Below are 13,580 nucleotides of genomic sequence, written 5' to 3'. Positions count from 1 at the left end.
ATGCTTATATAATGAGATGTGATGTCCATGTTTTTAATCTAATCAAATCTGGGGTAAATTAGAACAAGTGGAATAATTTTTATGCTTGTGCAGTCAAACTTCTTTATATTTTTTAGGCAAAATAGCATGATAGATACTTGTATTTGTTAGCATTTGACATCCTGGTCCTTGTACTTAACAAAGTTTCATTCAGACACTTATAATTATTCAAAGTCAATATTTTAAACTCCTCTTCCCTCACGTATTCTTCAAATCTCTGACATGGATCACACATCAGTGTGCACGTCAAGTTTTCTGTAACACATCATCATTAATTTATTTTTCACATTATTTTAAAATTGTTCATTTTTCTTTTTTACTCCATCCCTCCACCACCTTCTTCTTCCATCACCTTTTTCTCCACCACACATTTACCATTCAAATTAGTTGTATTTAACCACAATTCTTAAAAATCTCCTAATCACCAACATGTGCTGTCCCTTTTCGACCACCCTTCATCTACAAAGTTTTTTCACAGCCAACACTCCACCATAGCACTGCTAATCAACCACCAAAAGAAGAACCGGCCATAAAAAATGACCACCTAAAAGACCAACATCATCCAAAACTTTTTGAAATTTCGCTACAGGAAAAGTGACCGAAAATAGATTTCATCGGTGATCTTCTTCCACTATTTCTATTTTCTTTCTTTGTAAAGGCTATCTTCCAAAGTAGGGGATGGGGATGTGAGAAAAAAATTTCCCCAAAAATTGCAACCAATATGGTAGAGGTTTTGGATTTGTGGCAACGAGAGATGTCAATGGTGGATGAAGATGTGATAGGAAGGGATGTGTTGCTATGAGTTTTGAGTTAAAATGGGGGAAGAGGAGTAACGTGAAGAAGGGAGGGAGATAGAGAAAAATGAGGGGAAGAGGGAGGGATTATTGGGGGGCAGAATGTAAGAGAACAAGAAAAATTACCTCTTTGACCTTTTATTTCTTTTTTCTAATTTGATTTTTTTGTATTTTTTTTAATTCCCCCCCCCCCCCCCATTTTAATCATTAAATTTTTATGTTCATGCTCCTTATACGCGTGAAATACACGTATTTTGTCCAGTTCAGCAATTAAGTTGCCACATACTTGATCAATGGTCAGAAAGGTTTAAAACAATGACTTTGAATAACTATAAGTGTTTGGATAAAATTTCGTTGTGTATAGGGATCAAGATGACAAATGCGAACAATTACAAGTATCTACCAGGCTATTCTACCTATTTTTATAGCAAAAATTACTAAGCAAAATGCTTAGGGAGTGAGGGACTTCTCCTTCAAGCTTTTTTGATTGATTAAAAAGATGGTTCGCTATCAACATAACATGGTTAATACAATATATTTCAACGCGGGGTAAATCTTTCGATATCACAGAGAATTTTTCCGGGTTAGAAAAGTGGCATAACCGGGTGGAGAGGAAGAGAAATTTAATTTACATAATGACAATCAACAAGAAGGCTTTGCTTTGGATATGCCATTTATTGCCATCAGAAGCCATAGAGAAAAATATACTCTTTCCGTTCTATAATAAGTGCCTTTTTGACCTTATTTTGATTCAAAATGAGTGTCCTTTTTACATAACCAAGAATGTGTTAACTTTAATTTTGCAAATTTACCCTTATTTACATATCCCAATGTGTCAAGTTAACAATATATAAATTTTAATTAAGGGTAATTTAGTCAAGTCCCTTTCTTTTAGGAGTTAGTATTTTCTTAAGGGGCGTGCCAAAGGCCCAAAAATCACTTATTATAGACTGGGGGAATAACTATTGGAGATTTAAAAGACCATTTACACAACTACTTAGTTTTCAAAAGTACAATAGTTATGGCAGATTCATTATTATCGTGGCAGTATAAGGGGAAAGGAGATCAGGCGTTGTAGTTCTTGAACTAGCTCCAAACAAGGGTTGGGGAGACATAGCAACAAAGATCTCAAAGTTTACCTAAAAAGGAGACCTGAATGTGGTCGTGTAACTGTATCCCATTATGTGCTCGATGTATGATGAAGCTGCTTCCAAAAATAAATGGTTACTGAACACTACTAGAAAAACATCAATTTGTGACCGAAATTTCCGATTGAAAATGAAGCCGTCGCTAATGGGACTGCTTTTGCAACCGCAGTAATCGAAAAAAAATTGAATTTTTATTACTTAAAAATAAAATAAAAAGAAAATCGACTATTATTTCGACAAAAGTAGTGGGAAAACAGCGCGCCAATTTCCCTCCTTCACTTTTGCGACCGGTTCGGTCAAACATTAAAAAGTCAAAAATATCAATTGACCCACTAAGCGACCGCATCGTTCGCAAAATTTAAATTAAAATGATAAAAGAATATTTAAGTGAGTTTGCGAGCAATAGTCAATAACCTTAATCTAATATTTCAAGTCAAAATCCTATTTCCCCAATTTCCTCTATCTCTCTCTACTCGACCGATATTTCACCCTTGAAGCTGTTGTTCTTCGATCTCTCGTCCACTCCTCCTATGCGACTGACGAGGTAAATCACTAATCACTACTCAGCTCTCTCTCTTTCTTCTCATATCCTCATACGAGTAAGTTTGTTATTCCTTTTTCTGTTTATTTTTTCCATCTTCAGTTCTAAGGCACAATCTTTAAATGGGTAATTTTAATTTCATTAGAAGGCAGTTTTTATGTGTTCATGTTGGAATCCGTGGTTCTTACTTTTCTTAATTTTCTCTTTGATTTTTTATTTCGAGTTGTTTTTTGAATTGGTTATATAATGTTATATTTTATACTGTAGTGAGAAAATTAAATTAAAAAAATAATATTAAATTAGGTCTGTGACCGTAGTAGTGGAAAATATAAATAAATAAATAATATTAATTTAATTTTACGACCACAATAGTGGAAAAACTCAAATAAAATAAAAATACTTAATATTATTTGCGACCACTCCGGTGAGAAAGAATAAAGAAAATTATAATTATATATACCGTTTGTGACCGAAGTAGTGGGAAAGCTAATATAAAATTTAAATTTAAATTAAATCAATTACGGCCGCATCAGTCAGACAGTTGGCGACATTTATTAGTCGTTTTTTTATTTTGACTTTGCGACTGCTGTAATCGCAAATTACGGATCGATTCAGTCGCAAACTATTTTAGACCAGCTATTTTGCGACTACGATTTTTCGGTATGAATGTAATCAAAAATTAACATTTTCTGACCGCATTCCGACCATTTTTGGCAGCTAGAAAATAGCCATTTTCTAGTAGTGGAAGGAGGGGAGTCTCAAAAACCAATATCAAAGTGAGTGCATTAGCTTCTCTGAAGTGGATGACAACTCGAGCAATGATCTTCTAAGCAGACATATATGCTTTCCCTAACTCATAATTATTGCATAATCCGAAGGTGCCATAGTCTTAAGGCACCATTTTCATGGCCTAAAAACATTATTTCATGGATTAAGGATCCAACTTTGCACATCATTATTTAAAGGCGTCATAGTTTGAAGACACCATCTTCATAGCCTAAAGACACCATTTCATGGCCTGCAAATTCTCCATTATGCGCTTCATGGCCCAGGACGTCATAGCCCAAGGACATCATCCACCTCTCATGGTCCAAAGGAAATTACATCGTGTATAAATATTTGCAATTTTTATCATCATGATACAATCCCGCTTATTTTGTTACTATTAGTGTTTAGAGATGCTTATGTTTTGCTGGTAAGATATGAAGGCAGTCGTCCTGTCAAACTGAAGCAATCCTCGCTTTTGTTTTCGCTTTAGCACTACACCCCTTTCTATTCAATCCTAGCACTCTTTCTAGCACTAAATCCTAGCACTCTTTCTATTCAAGGCCTCTATTTATATACCCTTTTTTGAAGTTATAACTGCTCATACATTGCTTCGAGGATATCATTCGCCCTCGGATAGAACTACACGCGTCATGATTTTCATAAAACCAGAGGTATGTAGGCAACCCAGAGATTAGGGTCCAGCCATAATATTTTTAAGCAACATGTTCCTCTTTTGTTGTCCAGATAAAATTGATTACTATATCAACTTCTATATCATATAATTCTTCCATTATTTTGCATGATGCATGGTGTTTTTGCTCAAGTCTATTTTACTTTAACTGTCACAATCGACTATATATTCGTTTTGATGCAATCCAAGTTCTTAAAGAAACCGTTTCAGCCATACCATCTCATTTCCAGCTTCAATAACATTAGTATACTCTGCTTCAGTTGTAAAGAGTGTGACACACTTCTGCAGCTTCGACTGCCATGATATAGCTACCCTGAAAATGAATAGGTTTCTAGTAGTAAATATATGATTATCAAGATCACATATCATATTAGCATCCGTGTAAACGATCCCTTCAGGACTCATATTTTGGCCGAGTTTACCTTACCTTGTCCCCTATGTTAGGCGGTTGTAATATATTTTTTTACATTCTAGACTGTTACGCCAGAATTAAAGCCCTTCAAGATTGGATCAGATCCTTCAAAACATAAACATTCTTCGGCTAGGTACTTGAATATCCACTTGACTGCTTCCCAGTGTTCTTTTCCAAGATTTTTAAGGAACCTTCTAACAACACTAACTTCATGAGCAATATTTGGTCTGGTGCATACTATTACATATATCAAGCTTCCGTCTGCTAAAGAATAAGGAAATCTGGTCATGCTCTCTTTATCCTCCTTTGTTGTAGGACACATCTTCTAGTTCAACTTCAGATGACCAACAACAGGTATGTTAACTGGCTTAACACTCTTCATATTGAAGCGTTCCAGTGCACGTTCAATGTACTTCTCATGAGATAGCCATAACTTTCTGCATGTTTACTCTCGAATAATATTCATCCCTAGAGTTTGTTGTGTTGGGCCCAAGTATTTCATATCAAATGACTTGGACAAATCTCCCTTTAACTTTACAATCATCTCCTTGTCTTTTCCTACAATTAACATGTCATTTATGTACAACAACAATGTAATAATAATGTTATTGTCAGAAAATCTTTTGAAGTATATACAAGGATCTAAAAAGGTCTTTGTGTATGCTTGACTTTTTATGAATGAATCAAATTTCATGTACCACTGCCATAGTTCCTGCTTCAACCCATAAAAACTTATTCAATTCGCACACCATGTGTTTCTTTTCAGCTATTTCAAATCCTTCTAGCTGCTCTATATATATATATATCATCTTCCAAATCTCCGTGATGAAACGTAGTTTTCACATTTCACTACTCCACTTCAAGATCTAGGCTAGCTGCTAAGCTCAAAATTGTTCGAACAAAAATTATTTTAACAACTGAGAAAAGTTTATCAAAATTAATACCTTTTTTCTGTTCGAAGCTTTTTACCACCATTCGAGTTTTGTATCTGACCAGCTTGCTATTTCCATCTTTCTTGAGTTTAAAGATCCATTTGCATTTGTACATGCTATTTTTCTATAGAGATTTCATCTCTTATTACATGGCTTTCATACACTTCTGGATGAGATAACATCTCCTTAAGATTTTCTGGCTTCCCCTCATCAGTGATGAGGACATATTATGTGGAAGGATATTTGCATGACACTAACCTTGGCCTTTCTGATCTCCTTAGATGTTGAGGTTGTCCTTCTTCCTGAGTAGGGTACTCCACTTGCTCGATATCATCATCAAGTTGCTCCCCCTTCTCAACAACCTTGTTAAGTTGTTTCCCTTGCTCGGCAACTTCGTCGATCATACTTTCTGCACTTGTGGGAGATGGTTAGAAGTAGAAGGAATGGTAACAAGGTTAGGAGTTATACCATTCTTTTTCTTGGTCTTCTCTTTCTGATCATCAACAGTTCCTACTTCACTTTTTCGAAAGATTACATTTCTTCTTCTGATGACTTTTTCTTTGCAGGATCTCACAATCTATACCCAAACTCTTCAAATCCATATTCAATGAATATGCAAGAAATGTATCATCCATATTTGTTCTATACTCCTTCGGTATATGTACAAAAGCTCTGTAACCGATTACCTTCATATGCGAGTAGGACACCTCTTTGTTGGGCCAAACTCTCTTTGGGATATCAAACTCCAATGAAACTGATGAACTCTGATTGATCAAGTAACAGGATATGTCATGACCCATTTCTTACTATAGGTCGTGATGATGCCTAACATCGCCGTTAGACAGGCCAACGTTGAACAAATCCATCTAATTATTTATTTTATTACTTTCTAAGTCATGGATTTTATTTAACAAAGAAAACAAGTATAAAAGGCCATGGTGATTTAAAGCATAGAAATAAAAATAAGAGTGAAATGGTGATATTAACAGGCAAAACCCATAAATATCTACTAGAAATTTCTAAAAATCCGGCGTCACAAGTGCACGAGCAATCTAGTAGAATTTACAAACCACTACAACTACTGTTTGAAATAAAATATACAGGAATAATAAATACAACAGGAAGGAGACACCGGGTGCTGCAAATCAGGGCAAGGGGGAGCAACTCACCACTAGGCCTCTAGGTAATGTAGATGCGCGCCCGAACAAGTACCAGATGTACCTGCCTCAGTACTTGCATAATTTGTGCAGACATGTAGCATGAGTACATAAACATCATACATCCACTAAGTATCTAGTCTAACCTCGAAGAAGTAGTAACGAGGGGTCGACATCGACACTTACTAGTGATCAATAAATAAAAAGCAGAAATTATAAATAAACATGAAATACAACATTAACAATGGAATGGGGAAATAATAAATAAACGATTCTTTAACAAAATAGCAATTTCAAATCAAAATTATCACATACCAACTTCAACAAATAAGATCCAGCAAGTAATTATCAATTCTCAAGTCATGAAGGAAATATTAAGTGTAACCAGACTCCTAGCGATATTACGCATGAGTTATGCCGAGATCGTACGACCCGATCTAGAATAATCGTGTACACTGCCGAGAGTCGACCGACGCGAAGCATAGATGCATCTCATATATATACTGCCGAAGCGTTCGACCCGATCCATATGAATAGAGGAACTCTACAAGCTACGGTTAACGACTGTAACACAAGAATAGTACTCAAAGAAGGCATAATTTCTACCAACAATCAAGTATTCCGCCAAAACTCAAGATAATGAAGCTCGGTCTCACAAAATTCTAAATTACATTTCAATTATAAATTCAAGTAATTAAACTAACAAGTTGGGTTCAAATAGTACAAGTATGGCATGGTAAAGTCCTATGTCTATCAGGACATAAGAATTATTTTAGATACTACGGACTCTCATTACTTCGTGCGTACGTAGCACCCATAATTAATAACAATTAACCATTTAAACACATAGGGGGAAAAATTTTCACTTACAAGGTTAAGCAAGAAACTTATCTCCTTTCCAAATCCTCTTCCTGGTCCTCAAACCATACTAATATCCTTAAAATAATGCCGAGCAACCCGAAACTAGTCAAAAGTTCTACAAACTAATCAATATATATTCAAAAGTTCAGAATTCATCTATTAGACTAATTACCCAACCGAATTTGGAAATTTCCTAACGGTTACCCCAGGTCCACATGCCCGGTTTTTAAATTTTTTTATAGATAAATATTACCCATAACCTTACGAACTCAAATATATAATTTATACTCAATTCCATAGTCAATTTCGCGTTCTAATCTCATTTTTACCAAAATCTATATTTTTCAACATAATCCCATAATTTCTACAATTTTTATGTTAAAATCTACCCATAATCTATGTATTAGATTTATATTGGGTAGAAATCACTTACCTTAAAATGCTAGATGAAAAATCCCCCTCCAAGAGCTCCAAAATCGGCCAAGAGAAGAAGAAAATGGCCTAAGTCCCGTTTTTAAAACTAGTCATTGCCTAGACATTCCTTCTTCGTGATCGCAAAAGGGGCCTCATGATCGCGAAGGCAAAAGTCTACCATGCCTAGAAAAGCTCTACACGAACGCGTCACGATCGCGAAGGCTAACCCAGCCTTACCTTCGCGAACGCGTTCTAACCTTCACGAATGCGACCGGGTCTTTGCGAACGCGAAGCACACAATGTCTCAGTCTCCAATTCCTTCTACGCGAACGCGAGACATCTTCCGCGTTCGCGAAGGAGAAAACTAGTAGCAGATTTTTCTGAAATTTTGACTTAACTCCGGGTGGTCTGAAACACACCTGAGCCACCCCGGACCCCATCCAAATGCACCAACAAGCCCATAAACACAATACGGACCTACTCGAAGCCTTGAAACACATAAAACAATATCGAAACTAAGAATCGTACCCTAAAACCAAATTAATCAACTTATGAACTTCAAACTTCTTCAACTAGCTCCGAACCTCAGACTCAGCTTGCCTTTCTTTCCAAATCTTATGATACCCTTCATCGGCAAGACTTTCAAGAGAACCTTCTCGCCTGCCATAAATGATAAATCACGGGCTTTCTGATCTATGTAACTCTTTTGTCTGGACTGAGCTGTGCGAGTCTCTCCTGAATCAACTTTACCTTATCCAAGGCATACTTTACCAAATCAGTACCATATAACTCGGTCTCGCCAAACTCAAACAAACCGATAGGGGAATGACATCGCCAACCATACAAGGCCTTAAATGGAGCCATCTCGATGCTGGACTGATAACTGTTGTTATAAGCAAACTCGGCCAAAGGTAAGAATCGATCCCACTGCCCTCATAAGTCAATCACACATGCTCTGAGAATATCCTCTAGAATCTGAACTGTTCGCACCTACTGCCAGTCAGTCTGCGGATGAAAAGCCATGCTGAGCTCTACGCGGTACCCAACTCACTCTGTACTGCTCTCAAAAAATGTGAAGTGAACTGAGGTCCTCTAGCTGAAATGATGGAAATAGGCACACCATACAGCCGAACAATCTCCTGAATATAAATCTGGGCCAACCTCTCTGAAGAGTAGGTAGTCACAACAGGAATAAACTGCGCCGACTTGGTTAGCCAGTCGACAATGACCTAAATGGCATCAAACTTCCTCAAAGTCCGTGGCAACCCAACTACGAAGTCTATAATGATGTGCTCCCACTTCCACTCTGGTATAACCATCTGCTGAAGTAGGCCACCTGGCCTTTAGTGCTCATACTTAATCTGCTGGCCATTTAGACATCTCTCCACATACGCTACTATGTCCTTCTTCATCCGCCACCACCAGTAATTCTGCCTTAGGTCACGATACATCTTCGTAGCACCTAGATGAATAGAATATCATGAATTGTGTGCCTCATCTAGAATAGTCTCCTTCAGGCCATCAATATTAGGAACACATAGGCGACCCTGAATCCGTAGAACACCATCATCACTGATAGTAGCCTCTTTGGTACCACCCTGTAGCACCGTCTCTCTAAGAACTAGCGAGTGCAGATCATCATACTGACAAGCCTTGATCTGCTAAAATAAAGAAGACTGAGCCACAACATATGCCAGAACTCGACTGAGCTATGAAATATCCAACGTCACAAGTCTGTTAGCTAAGGACTGAATGTCTAAAGCCAATGGCCTCTCCTCTGCTGAAATGAATGGCAAACTACCCATACTCTCAGTCTTTCTGCTCAAGGCATCCGAACCACATTCGCCTTGCCCGGATGATAGAGGATAGTAATATCATAATCCTTTAGTAACTCAAGCCACCTGCGCTGCATCAAATTAAGATACCTCTACTTAATCAAATGCTGCAAACTGTGATGATCGGTGTAGACCTCACACGACATCCCATAAAGATAATGCTTCTAGATCTTGAGGGCATGAACTATCGCGGCCAACTCCAAGTCATGTATGAGGTAACTATTCTCGTGGGGCTTCAGATGACGTGAAGCATAAGCACTAATTCGCCCTTTCTGCATCAATACACAACCCAAGCCAACGCGTGAAGTGTCGCAATACACAACATACATCCCTAAACTGGAGGGCAGCACTAACACCAGTGCTGTAATCAATGCAGTCTTGAGCTTATGAAAGATCGCCTTGCAATCCTCGGACCATCTAAACGGAGCACCCTTCTGGGTCAATCTAGTTAAATGAACTGTAATGGACGAGAAATCCTCCACAAATCGACGATAATAACTTGCTAGCCCCAAGAAACTCATGATCTCAGTCGTCGTGGTAGGACGAGGCCAATTCTGAACTTCCTCAATCTTCTTGGGATCTACCTTAATACCCTCACCTGATACAACATGCCCCAAGAATGCCACATAGTATAATAAGAACTTTCACTTGGAGAACTTATCATATAACTTTTATTCTCGCAAGGTCTGAAGCACAACTCTCAAATGCTGCTCGTGCTCCTCCATACTACACGGGTAGATCAATATGTCATCAATGAAGACAATGACAAATGAGTCAATATATGTCCTGAACACCAATTCATGAAATTCGTAAATGCTACCGGGGCGTTAGTCAAGCCGAAGGACATCACTAGAAAATCATAATGCCCATATCTAGTTCGGAAAGCCATCTTTAGAACATTCAAAGCTCGAATCCTTGGCGGATGATACCCAGACCTCAAGTCGATCTAGAGAACACCCTAACACCATGTAAATGATCAAAAACATCATCAATGCGCGACAACAAGTACTTATTCTTAATGGTAACTTTGTTCAACTAGCGGTAATCAATGCACATCCACATACTCCCATCCTTCTTCTTTACAAACAATACTGGTGCACCCCAAGGCGATACACTCGGCCTGACGAACCCCTTCACGAGCAACTCCTCAAGCTGTTCCTTCAACTCCTTCAACTCCTATGGTGGGATAGAGATAGGTTGGTTGCTTGGCGCCAAATCAATACAGAAATCGATATCATGATCTGGTGGCATGCCAGGTAGATCAAAAGGAAATACATCGGAGAACTCCCGCACCACGGCCACTGAATCAATCGTGGGGGTCTCCACAACAGTATCCCAAACATAATCTAGATAGGTCATACAATCCTTCTCGATTATATGTCAAGCCTTCAAGAAAAATATAACCCAACTAGACGTACTGGTAGATGAACCCCTTTACTCCAATCGAGGAAACTCTGGCATCGCCAAGGTAACAGTCTTAGCATGGCAATCTAGAACGACATGGTACGTAGACAACCAATCCATGCCAAGGATGACCTTAAAGTCGGTCATATCGAGTAACATAAGATCTGTTCTGGTCTCATAACCATAGAAAGTCACAACACATGATCGATAAACCCGATCCACAACAATAGAATCACCCACTGGCATGGACACATATACAGGAACACCCAAGGACTCACGAGAGACATCCAAATAAGGAGTAAATAGAGAAAAAACATATGAATATATAGACCCTGGATCGAATAGTATCGAAACATCCCTACTGCAGACAGAAATAATACCTGTGATCATGGCATCTGAGGCTACTGCATTTGGTCTGGATGGAAAGGCATAGAACCTCGCTGAAGCACTACCTGGCTAGCCTCCACCTCTAGGGAAACCACTACCCACCTACCATCATCCTCTGGCCGGCTGGACGGGTGGTGCGACAACTGGTGTTGTGATAATGGGATAATGGCCCTACTGTACTGCCTTGCCCCATAGCCTAGGGCAAAACCTCCTCATATGATCAAGTTCCCCGCACTCGTAGCAACCTCTCGGTGCAAAAGACGACTAACCTTGGGTCTGACCCTGGTGACCTGAATACCCACTAGAAGAACCCTAAATAGCCGGTGGACGGTAGGTACCCTCTGGAATAACGTTGAAGTAGGGCCACACTAGAGCACCCCGAGCAGGTGGTGGTGTTGAATACATAGTCCTGCTAGACTGATCCCTCATGAACTAACCTCTACCCCCAGACAGGGCGCCATTGAATTCACCTAAATATCGAGGCCGCTTGTCCCTTAGTGCATGCTCTCGGCCCTACTGACGGATACCCTCGATCCTCTGAGCTATCTCCACAACCTTCTCGTAAGAAGTCCCCATCTCAACCTCTCGAGACATAGTAACCTGGATACCATAATGCAAGCCCACAATAAACCTCCGCATTCTCTCAGCATTTATGGGGAGTATCATAAGTATGTGGCGAGACAACTCAGAGAATCTTGCCTCATAATTGATACCAGACATTTGTCCCTACTGTAGCCGCTGGAACTGACCCCGTAACTCTTCCCTCTAAGAGGGTGGAATATCTCTCTCCAAAATGAGACGTGTGAACTGACCCCAAGTCAAGGGAGGTGAACCTGCTGGCCTGCTACAGAGATAAGACTGCCACCATCTACGGGCCTTGCCCTCCAACTAAAATGTGGTGAAGTCCACCCCGTTGGACTCCAATAATACCATATTATGCATCCTGTCTTTGCAACAATCAATAAATTCATGTGGGTCCTTATGTCGCTTACCGCCAAAGATAGGAGGATGTAGCCTAGTCCACTTGTCCAACCACTTTTGATGCTCAACGGTCGTGACTGGTCTGGGCTCTGGTATAAACGTTGTAACTGGCTAAGCCTGGCCTGCAAGTAGTGCACATAGGGTCTAATATACGGCAGCAACGTGCCCTAGAGCCTAAGCGGTATGGTTCTGTGCTCCCCTCCCGCTTGAGATGTGGCCGGATCTGTCGTAAATAGCTCTGCCTGAGTCATAAAATTCATGAACCGCATCATACGACCCATGACCTCCTGGAATTCCGGTGCAGTAATAAAAATCGCCGGGGCCGGCTCAGTTGTAGACGCCTCATCCTGCTCCTCAATAACAGGATTCTCCACTGGGTCCACTGCTGATGCAACATGAGCAACTCTAGGATGCCATCGTCCTCTAGCAGGAGTTGTGGCCCTCCCTAGGCCTCTGCCTCGGCCTCTAACAATGGGGGGAGCATCCCCTCTGCCACCAAGTACAGCCGTAAAGTGCGTTCTAACCATCTGTGAGATAATAAGAGAAAGATACTTAGTACAACATGAACTGCATGATGGAAGATGAAGAAAGGGAAGTTTCCTAACTTCCTATAGCCTCTCGAAGATAAGTACAGACGTCTCTGCACAGATCTGCAAGACTATATTAGGCCTGCTCATGACCTGTGAGACCTATGTGAACCTAGAGCTCTCATACCAAGCTGTCACGATTCATTTTCCACTATAGGCAGTGATTTTGTCCAAAGTCACCATTAGGCTTGCCAACGATGAACAAATCCATCTAATTATTTATTTTATTACTTTTAAAGTCATAAATTGTATTTAATAAAGAAAACAAGTATAAAAGGCCATGATGATTTAAAGCATAAAAATAAATATAAGAGTGAAATGGTGATATTAACAGGCAAAATCCATAAATATCTACTAGAAATTCCCAAAAACTTATTGTCACAAGTGTGAGAACAATCTAGTAAAATATACAAACCTCTACAACTACTGTCTGAAATAAAATAGACAGGAATATAAATGCAACAGGAAGGAGACTCCGGGTGCTGCAAATCGGAGCAAGGGAGAGCAGCTCACCACTAGGCCTCCGGGTAATATGGCTGCGTGCCCGAGCGAGTACAAGATGTACCTGCCTCAGTACCTGAGTGTAGCATGAGTACGTAAACAACGTGTATCCAATAAGTATCTTATCT

This window comes from Nicotiana tabacum, chromosome 24 (genome assembly GCF_000715075.1).
Source record: "Nicotiana tabacum cultivar K326 chromosome 24, ASM71507v2, whole genome shotgun sequence".
NCBI lineage: Eukaryota > Viridiplantae > Streptophyta > Magnoliopsida > Solanales > Solanaceae > Nicotiana > Nicotiana tabacum.
This window is presented reverse-complemented; position numbering follows the sequence as displayed.